At 46.0% G+C, this 10,231-nt stretch overlaps 2 non-coding genes across 2 annotated transcripts; both read left to right on the forward strand.

The window, feature by feature from the left end:
• Nucleotides 1-237: 237 nt before the first annotated feature.
• Nucleotides 238-310, forward strand: Trnaa-ggc. The gene has a single exon. It is a non-coding gene; the product is annotated as a tRNA-Ala (tRNA).
• Nucleotides 311-2,031: 1,721 nt separating this feature from the next.
• Nucleotides 2,032-2,162, forward strand: LOC125611011. The gene has a single exon (XR_007341122.1). It is a non-coding gene; the product is annotated as a small nucleolar RNA SNORA70 (small nucleolar RNA).
• The last annotated feature ends 8,069 nt before the right edge of the window (nucleotides 2,163-10,231 follow it).

Raw genomic sequence — 10,231 nt, forward strand, 5'->3', positions numbered from 1 at the left:
TGTTTTGAACAACCAACAATAAAAAATTAAAAAAAAAAAAAAGAACCCTTTGCTGGCCAAAAATATCCTCTCAGTCGATTTATACTTCTTTTGAATTTCAATTGAAAATGAGATAGTTTTTTTTTTTGTTGTTGTTGTTTTAAAGTTTATCTTGTTTATACCTCTCTCTGCCCTCCTTTTCTTACAGGCAGCTAGAAGAAGTTGGATGGCAATTTAAAAATTTCACTTGGAAGGGCTGGGGATATAGCTCAGTTGGTAGAGCGCTTGCCTGGCATGCACAAGGCCTTGGGTTCAATCCCCAGCATCACCCTCTCCCCCTCCAAAAAAAAAAAAAAGAAAGAAATTCACCTGGAAATGTTCTTAGATCGTAGAGTTCATCTGGTAGATTTTCTGTCACCACATCACTATAACAAAGATCTCCTTTCTGTTCCTTGCAACATTTCCTTCACTTACTTCAAGGCCTTGCTGGCCTCCTTCTCAAGACCTGTCAGTTTTCAGCCAACCGACCCAAGGCCCCTCCGGCCCTCCCCTGCCGTCCAATTTCAAAGCCAATGCCATGTCTTTTAGGTTTGTATTTTAGGAACCCCTTGTTTCCAGTTACCAAATTTCATTTGGGTTAGTGTTGCTGTGTGAGAAATTGCCGGGAAACATAGTAGCTTCCAACAATCATTTTATTCTGCTGGTAATTTGGGGCATCAGAAATTTGAAAAGGGCTCTGCTGAGCTGTTCTCATCTGAGGTTACTCATGCAGCTACAGGGGGTGTCAGCGGGACCCACAAGCATCTGATGAGCTGAGCGGGTGAGATGTGCTGGGGGGCTCACCCCACAGCCGGGAGCTGCTGCTGGCTGTCAGCTGTGATCTGGGCTGTGCTGTCCATCAGTGTCCGCCAGTGGACTCCCCTGCGCAGCCGTCTCAGGACGCTTGGCCTTCTCACACAGTGCTGGTCCCCCCGGAGAGCTCGCAGAAGCTGCAGATCCTCTCTGAGTCAGTTTTGAAAGTTACTCTGCATCAATTCTGCTGCCTTCTGTTGGTTACAGAGTCACCACCAAGTCACCCCTGGATTCATGAATATGGAGCGTAGACACCTCCTCTCCATGAGGGAAGTGGCAGGTAGGAACAGGTATGTCTTTAAACTACCATGCAACCTAGTCCGTTCTTTCTCTAAGGTTCAGGGCAACAAGCAGAGCATAGAACTGCCTGCATACCGGGATGGAGGTGACAGGTAGGAATGGACACGTGGGAAACACTGGACGGAAGTGAGGAAATTTGTAATTATCTTGTGGTTCCAGATGATTTTCTCCACATTTTGTAACAGGAAAGAAAACAGGAAGGAAGACAAGTGAATGGCATTATTTCTTAGTAAGTCTAGGCTTCTGCTCCATTTTTCTCAGTCTGTTTTTACAGTAACCTGGGACTCTCTTTAGACTGGGCTTGGGGCTGAAATGGGGCATTGAGAAGATGACCAGCTGCCCATGGAGGCAGCCCTACCTGTGGGGGGTCCTGTGGGTTGAACTGTGCTTCAAGATTTTGACATGACTTGGAAGACCAGCTCCTTCCCAGCCGGGGAGAAGCCTGTGCTGACTTGCAGCATTGAGACCTCCCAAGTAGGTTCACTCACTCCACCCAAATCCAATTATTTTTGTCCCATGAAATTAGCAGGAGAAATGGGTCAAATAATAAACCCGTGTGACATCTATCCCAATAGAATTGCTCACTTTCAGTCCCTCAAGCAACACGAAGTAAAGGTCATCTGTAAGTTAGGGTAACACACCCATTTCACCCTCCACATCTGACATCCAGGGAGCTGTGCTGACCTTCCTTTGCTTACACAGTAGGACTCAGACCACAAACCAGATGGGAGGCCTGTCGTGGACTGAAGTGCATCCTCCCAAATTCATGTGTTGGAACTTTAACCATCAATGTGACCATAGTTGAAGATAAGGCCTTTATGGAGACCATTAGTGTTAAAGGAAGTCATAGGCTGGCACCCTAATCCAATAGCATTGGTATCATCCATTGTAAGAGGAAAACTGCAACCAGTTAGGCCAGCCAGGCTCCCTTCCTTGAAGGAACCCAGTGTGTGATGGCTGCAAACAGCAGCCTCCTTGGCCGTGTGCCAGCCTGTTGGTATGGGTTGCTCTAAGGGGCTTTGGAGACAGCCCTTCCCAGCGGACGTCCACATCTCTGGTCTCATGCTGTTCCCATTCTAGATTCCAGATGGGTGTGAGGTGCCTTTGGGAAGTGGCCAGGTCATCCTGTCCATCTGCACCAAGCTACAGAACAAAAGCCACAAGATTAAGGCCTTAGGCAGAGCCAAATTCAAGTTCCTTGACCACCAGAAGATCTCTATCGCAGAGAAGTGGGAGCTTTACCAAGTTTAATGCAGATGAGTTTGAAGACACAGTGGCTGAGGAATGGCTGGTCTCAGGCAGCTGTGGGGTCCTACACATCCCCAGGCAAGGTTCCCTGGACAGTGGTGTCCTCTGTACTCATAAGGGCTTCACTGTACTGCTACCCCTTAACTGCGCCCAGCAAGCGATACTGCCTCCTTTCAAAAAGGAAAAAAGAAAACAGAAGAAGCGGCACCAGAAATTCTCTCTTTCTCCCCCCTCCCCACCGCCCTGTGCATGCACAGAGGAGAGGCCCTGTGAGAACCCAGAGAGACGGTGATCAGCAGCAAGCTGAAGAGGGAGGCCTCAGGAGCGACCAAAACCTGACACCGAGATCTTGGACTTGCATCCTCCAGAGCTACGAAAAAATGAATCTCTGTTGTGTCAGTCACCCGGTCTCTGATAATTTGTTATGGCAGCCTGAGCAGACTAATCCAAGTCCCTTCGCACCTGCTCCTGGGGTTCTAGTGACATGCCCAGATCATTTATTGAGCATTTCTTGACTTTCTGGCCCAAGATACTCTACATTATTTAAAGCTTTCCTTACCCACGGAACGCAGAACGATGGCTCCCCAAAGATACCACGTCTAAATCCTCCCAACCTGCAAATGTGTTAACTTAATGGTATTCAGCCCAGCACTTATGCCACCATATGAAATTGCCTTCCACGAGTACCAGGAAAAACACTTTTGAAGAGCACACATTTGTAATTTTACCCAATTTGAAAAACGTTGAGGAGAAACTTAATTGAAACCGTAAGAAAATGAAGAACTGTTTCTGAGATGCTTCTTACCCTCTCTGCCCTGCAGAATTAGTGGAAATGATACAAAGTTGCCGTGGGATGGACTGAAGTGGGAGGAAAGGGAACCCCAGTGTGTCTACAGGAAGGGGAAGTGCTAGGCGCTGAGGCAAAGAGAGATGCTGGAGACCTGGTCTCAGAAAGTTGCCCCTGGGGACAGCTTCTCACTCATGGAGATTATTTAGAATGCAAAAGGGCATTTTTGTGGTGCCAGCAAGCTAATCAGAGAACTGGTTTGTTCTCTCAACTGACTGCTAGATTTATTATTTTGATTAGTTAAAAAGTGTCAACAGATACATAAAAATACAGAACATTTTATGAATTTGCATCACCCTTGAGTAAGCTGAGCTCCACAGCTCGGCTTCTCTGCCCCATTCCAATTTCAGCAGATGTGCGGCTGAAGTGAGCACAGTGGGTAGGTTAAAAAGGAAGAAGTCAGAAAGACCCAGCAATGATGAATCCCATGGGAAAAGATCAGCGGGGAAAATGATCATTCTTCCTAATGGAGCTTTATCATCTGCCCAAGGAGCATGATGGGAAAAAAACCCAGCAGACCGTGGAAGACCAAGGTCTTGTGAAAACGCGGAGCAGTTTGTGGTCATCACACCTGTGTTTGCCCGTCTTTACCAGCCATGTGAGAATATTAGCAGGAAATGTGGCGAGCCAAGAACCCAAGAACCTCTAACCTCTAGTGTCCTCTCTAGCCTTCCTGCTATGGGCTGCTGTTTTGTAGGGAATCCACCCGGCTCTTCAAGCTCAACTTCATGCTTAACTCACAGCTCCATGAGGCTTTGCACCTGGTGGTTGAAGATCTGTAAGAACTTCCCAGAGCCCCTGGAAAAAGTGTTTCGTTTAGTGGTTAATTGCCTGAGTTTTGTTGTGATCATCTGCTGAGGGCCATTGCTAAGTAAGAATGACGCATGGCATGACCCAGGTCATTTGCAGTGTCATTGCATGTAAGGTGACCTTGCTCAAGGACCAGGGTGGATCCGGTTTAGGGCGGATTGGGGGTTTAGGGCATTCCCGGTTTAGGACAATCCGGGTTTAGGGCGGTTCTAGGTTTAAGGTGTACCCTGCTGGGAATAGGGCGTATCCTGCTACCTCAGGTGCGCCTGCTCCTTGAGTTCCCGTTGAGTTCTCGTGAGATTCAGAGAGTTTTGGGGATTTTGCCCAGAACGTGATTTGGGCCCAGAACGTGGATTCCCCCAGAACGTGTGTGGAGTGCCGGTGTGAGTTCGGGAATAAAGAATTGCTGTTTGAATCTACAAGGCTGTGAGTGGCTCATGATTTTGTGCCCAGCCAGATTGCGGCAATCATCCTGGTACAAGACCTTGCTGTATAGGTTATGTGAGCTTAGTTAAGGTAGTAAACTTTTCTGGGTCTATTTTCTGTCTATAAAATGAGAATAATGATATAACATATTTGTGATAAGTGGAGTTTGAGGATAATCTGGCCTGTAGCTCGTTGACTCTAAGTTTGACTCCTTGGTAGAACATTTGAACCCTTGAAAAGAGACTGATTGAGTCCTTCTTCATCTTAGAACTAATCAGAAGGGCCTTGGCCTAGAATCTAAGGCACAGGGACATCTGGGGCTGATAGAAGCCCCAAAGTGTTCATCAGGGTGCAAGTTGAGAAAATGACCTACAAAGGATGTGAGAATAAGTCTAGGTGTGACATCCTGGTCTCTGATCCCACGTGGAAAACAAAGTAGATGAACCTGGCCATATTTGGGATTAAGTGGACACCAGGATTTTAGACCTGCTGGAGATCAGACTATTGGTGGAAGTGAAGCCACCAGCAGAGGGTCATGATTCATAGAGACACTGCATGACAGCAAGACTCTATGCCTGAGTACTTGAGAGAAGGCACCCACAGGTGTGTGTGTGGGGGGTATTTTCTGATAACTATGTGTGCAGAGCCATGGATACAGTCCATTCAGTGACCAGCCCAACATCTTCATTTGCTGGACCACACATGTGTCTAAACCCACTGGCGATGGTCACTTTATTAGCCACTACAGGACGTCAAGGACCCATCCAGAGGATGTAACTGGCCCTGGTGCTGAAGCTTACAATTACTTATGGAAGAAAGTAAATCCTACTGCTGGTGATGTGGGAAATCTCCAAAGCCCCTTTATAAAGGAGGGAAGGGGTCATTGGCTGTCCATCATTTTCCCAACCAACCATGGATTCTTTTTGATTGAGTCTGATGGAACTCTCACAATGAGTCTTTCTGAATTCTGGGTTTTGCTACTGGGGTTTGTTTAAGAGACCAGAATGGATCAGATTTTCTGGAGGCTTTACTGTTCCAGGAACTGACTCTTTAGTTTCTGGATACTGAGAAAGTTTGTGAGGCTGCAGAGGAGGTCTGGCTGGCTGGTAGTAGGAAGGCCAGCAGTGGGGACAGTCAGTGTGGACTGATCAGTGGTGTGGAAATATTCCAGGGTTTGAACAACCAGAGCAGCTGGGTACTGATGCAGGGGAACCCTGCTGCACACGGCACAGGTGTGCTTACCCCACCCTGCCCTCCTGGGGGGCTCCAGGTTTCCTGAACTTCAGCTGGGAATAGGGCAGGAGGGTAACACTGCTTCAGGCCAGGCTCTGTCCCCTGCCTGGGCAGTTCTTCCCACATACCCTCCCGTCCGTGGGCAAGATCTTGGGCTATTGCTCCTTCCCCTTCGAGAATGCAAACTGAGGCAGGTCCACACGCTCTGAATTCCTGCTTTAGGGCTGTGATCTGCCTTTCCTAAAAATAAAAAAAAAAAAATTGACTTATTTTTAGCTTTAGCTCTTCTGCTTCTGGCCTGTATGAATGCTAGTTGATTCGTAGCTGGCAAATTAAACTATTTCCATGACCACAAACACCCATTCAGGGTGCCCACAAACTCAACCCACGGCCTCCTACTCCAAATCAACGAGGCTGACTCAGTTTCCTGCTGACTCACAGCAGCCCTGCTCCGTCAGTCAGCTGCCTCCACAGGCTCCATGTGGCTCCCAGCTGAACCCAAAAGCCCTGGGCATCAGAGTGTCATGGAGAGATGCAGGGAAAGGTTCAGCATGGATCCTAGATCCCCTGCCTTGTCCTCATGGCCTGGGTCTTCTCCAGGGCCCAAAGAGTTCCAGCGTGCACTCTGAATCAGGCTGTGGATGCTTCACCTGCTATTTGAGATGGAACTCAGGAAATCCAGCCAACACAAGGGCCAACTACTTAGAAAAATGGGCTTCCCAACTTAGTAATGGAAGGAGGCAAATCCTATTGCTAGTGACAGGGAGAGTCACTTTAAAGGAGCTCTTTTATAATGGACAGAAGGGATGATTAGATTGTCCTTGATTTCCCCAGTAAACCACAAATTCCTTCCTGTTGAGGTCAATAAAACTCTCACTACTGATCTTTTTGGGCTTTGAGTTTTGATACTGGAGTTCTTTCAAGAGAACAGAGAGAATCAGATTTTCCTAAAGGAATATATTCACGTCTTAAAACCAACCTTCTCATATCCACCCTAGTGAATCTCCTCACGAAATGACAATATTCACTGCTGCTGTTGACGAAAAAGTTGATGATCTTCTAATAAAAAACTTCCAATTCAGAGGTGATGGAAATGCAAAACACTTTATCTGATGATAATCCTTAATTTTAATAAAATCTGTGGGCTCTGGGAATAGGGCTTACATATGACAAGCAAATGATCTCTCTTGAGGAAACAACGGAGAAATTTCAGATCTATTTGTAATCGAACAAGAGAAATAAAACTTGCCATAACCACAGAACCCTTCTCTTTACTCCCCTGAGATGGCGTTTTTTGAGTACCCCAACGACTGGGCCATGGGCCTAGATTGTGTGGACCAACACTGCTCTGGATGTTGAGTGCTTTGGGGTGAGATTGGGTTAACCTATGGGCTTTGAATATGGCAGAGGGCCCTCCAGACATGGATGGGCTTGTCCAATCAGTGAAGGCCGGAAGAGAACAAAGACTGACCCCGCTCCCCAGCAGGAGGGACTTCTGCAGGGCCTTTGAGTTGAACTGTAGCGTAGGTTCCCACTGGATGGCCAGTCTGCAGCCCCCTCTGCAGATTTGGGACTTGCCAGCTCCCAAAATCATGTAAGCCAACTCATCAAAATGAATCCTTCTTTCTATGTGCACATGCACATCTCATTGGTTCTGTTTTTCCAGATAAACCTGATAAATGTGTTCCCCCAATTTGATTCCTTCCTCCCATTCCCTTCTCAACCTGGGCTGAACAGAGAAATTACCTTGGGAACATTAAAAAATACAGATACCTGGTGCCCTCTTCAGGGTCTGGCTCGATGAGTCTGAGCTGTGGCCTAGGCATCAAGATTTTAAAAGCTTCCCAGATGGTTCTAAAGCACAGTTGAGAAACATGGCTTACAGTTCCTAGTGAAAAGGGTCTGCAGAAGAACTGAGCTAAAACTCTTTTATTCTATTTCCTAATCAACCAATTAGATCTCTCTCTCTGCTGCAAATCCCATCATCAGGAGACTCTAGAGCAGGGTCATGATTTCTCAGAGATAAATTTTTTTTCACCAATATAGAATGATAGCTCTTGAGGTCATGTTGTGTGACTTTGCTACTTTATATTTACTCAAATTCCAGTCTTTGAGAAGAAAACCATGCTTTTCAATTTCATTTAGAAGTTCTACGGCGCTTCTCTGAGCTGGCTAGTTAATCTGCATCCATTTTACTCCCAGGGAAACTGGGGCAGAAACAGATCACGCTTTGCACAGAGTATTTTCTGACAGCCATAACTGTCTGAGGAGGTTAAAAAAAATTGCCTTTAAAGAATTTCTTCCCATGGTGGTTTATGAAATCCTGGAACCTTGTCTGCTGCTACATTTGCACATGTGCAAAACGTCATGCACATGAGGTTATCCATTAAAGCTTAGTGCATGGAAGAAAAGGACTGGAAACAACCTAAGTGTCTGTCACTGGGGACAAGTTAAAGAATTATAGTACATCCTAAAATGGCATGCTATGCAGTCATAAAAATGAATGAGGCAGCTCTTCCTCTGTGATATGGGATGATCTGGTAGCACACCAGACCCAGCTTGGACCAGGTCATGAGAACAATGTTAACTTTGCAGTCGGTGACCTTACATGGCCACGGTCAGAGTTTCTTCATGGTAGTCTGTAAATTTTAGAATCAGGGCCCTTCCCAGCCTTTTGGAGCTGGTTGTTAAACACTTACTAGCACACCACTGGAAAGATGCCTGAAGCCCATTGACAAGTGAATAAAACCAAGTACAGCACAATATTCATAGTATGCTAACAAATTTAGAAATAGGGGAAATTATGTGCACTAAAACCTCTGGGGGCTGGGGGTGTGTCTTGGTAGTAGAGCATTTTCTTGGGGATATGGAATACATGAGGCCCTGAGTTTGATCCCCAGCACGGCATCTATTTTAACGCAAACAAACGAAAACAACCTCCCAAGACAACATTTCCTCAAATCGGGGATTCCTCAAAATTTAAACAGAATTACCATGTGATCCAGAAATTCCACTCATGGACATACACCCAAGAGAAATGCGAACAAATGACCACAGATGTTCATAGAAGCATTATCATAATAGACAAGGTGAGAAAGTCTCAGGGTCCATCAATGGATGAATGAATGAACAAACACAGCAGACTATTTATTCAGCCATACAAAGGCATGAAGGGATACATGAAATAAGCCAGGCACAGAAAGACAGAGGTCACACGTTTGCACTTATATATGTAAGTTGATTTATCTCAAAGACGTAGAGAATAGAATCGTGGCCACCAAAACCTGGAGCGGGCATGGAGAAGGCAGGGGTGGAGAGAGGCGCTCCCAGGGAACAGGGGTCAGGAGGAGTGACTTCTAATGTTCTGTAGCACAGCAGGATGACTATGGATGACAACCACTAATTGAATATCACGAAAGAGCTAATAGAAAGAATTCAGAATGTTCCTATCACAAAGAAGTGACGTGTGTCTGAAGTGAAAGATACTCCAGTTACCCAGATCTGATCATTACTCATTTGTATACATGTGTTAAAATGTGACACCGTAGTCCATAAAGATTTATAATTACTATGTGCCAATTAAAAATACAGTAACAAACAGGAATGAAGCGTCAGCAAAAGCTACAAAGTGGAGGAACCCCTATTCCCTATTGTAATGCAAATAATAATAATTTTTTAAAAAGTGGAGGAAACCCAAATTGTATGTGAAGTGGAAGGAGTCGGGCACCAAGGGTCGCGTGTTACACGATTCCTTTTGTCTGATATCCACATAGGAAGAAGCCCCCAAACAGACCAAACGGAGCCAACTCACCAGACTGAGAGCAGATTCGTGGCTACCAGTGAAGGGAGGGGGAGGAGTGGGGAGTGTTATTAATGGATAGTCTTTTTTTTTTTTTCTGGGGTGAGGGGGAAGTTTTGAAATTAGAAGGAGGTGGCCGTTGTGCAATATTATGAACAGACTGAATGACACACTTAAAAACATGGATCGTGTGTTGTGTGGGGGCCAGGACAGCTTGTTGCATTCCTTTCTGTATTTAAAAAATTTTGGAACCATGAGGACAAGAGTGGACATGAAGTCTTGACAGTCACATGCCTTCCCTTTGAAAGCCCAAGGCAAACGGGTAAAGAACAGGATTATAGCAAATCACAATTGATTTGGAACCTAGAAACTAAGAGTCTAGCTTCATTCTCCAACATCAACTCCCAGGAGCTCCCGTTGGTCGGTTCAACCGGTGGCAGTATCTTTCCAAGGGCAGCGGGTCACTGCCATGTGAGGGGAGCATGCTGGATGGAGCTTGGTGGCAGAGTGGGTGAGCAGATCCAGGGCAGGACTGCAAAGCCTTGGGTTAGATGCGTAGCCTTTCTCAACCTAGCTTTCTCCTCTGTGAAATGGGGATGATCAGGCCTTTCTCTGACAGTTGACATGGCAATGGTATAGAGAATTCAGGCAATGTTTGCCTGTGCCCAGTACACAGTAGGCACTCAGCAATGCACATATACTTTTCTGGGAAGGGGATGGTGCTGCAGGATTCTGCC

This window comes from Marmota marmota, unplaced genomic scaffold (assembly GCF_001458135.2).
Source record: "Marmota marmota marmota unplaced genomic scaffold, marMar, whole genome shotgun sequence".
Classification (NCBI taxonomy): domain Eukaryota; kingdom Metazoa; phylum Chordata; class Mammalia; order Rodentia; family Sciuridae; genus Marmota; species Marmota marmota.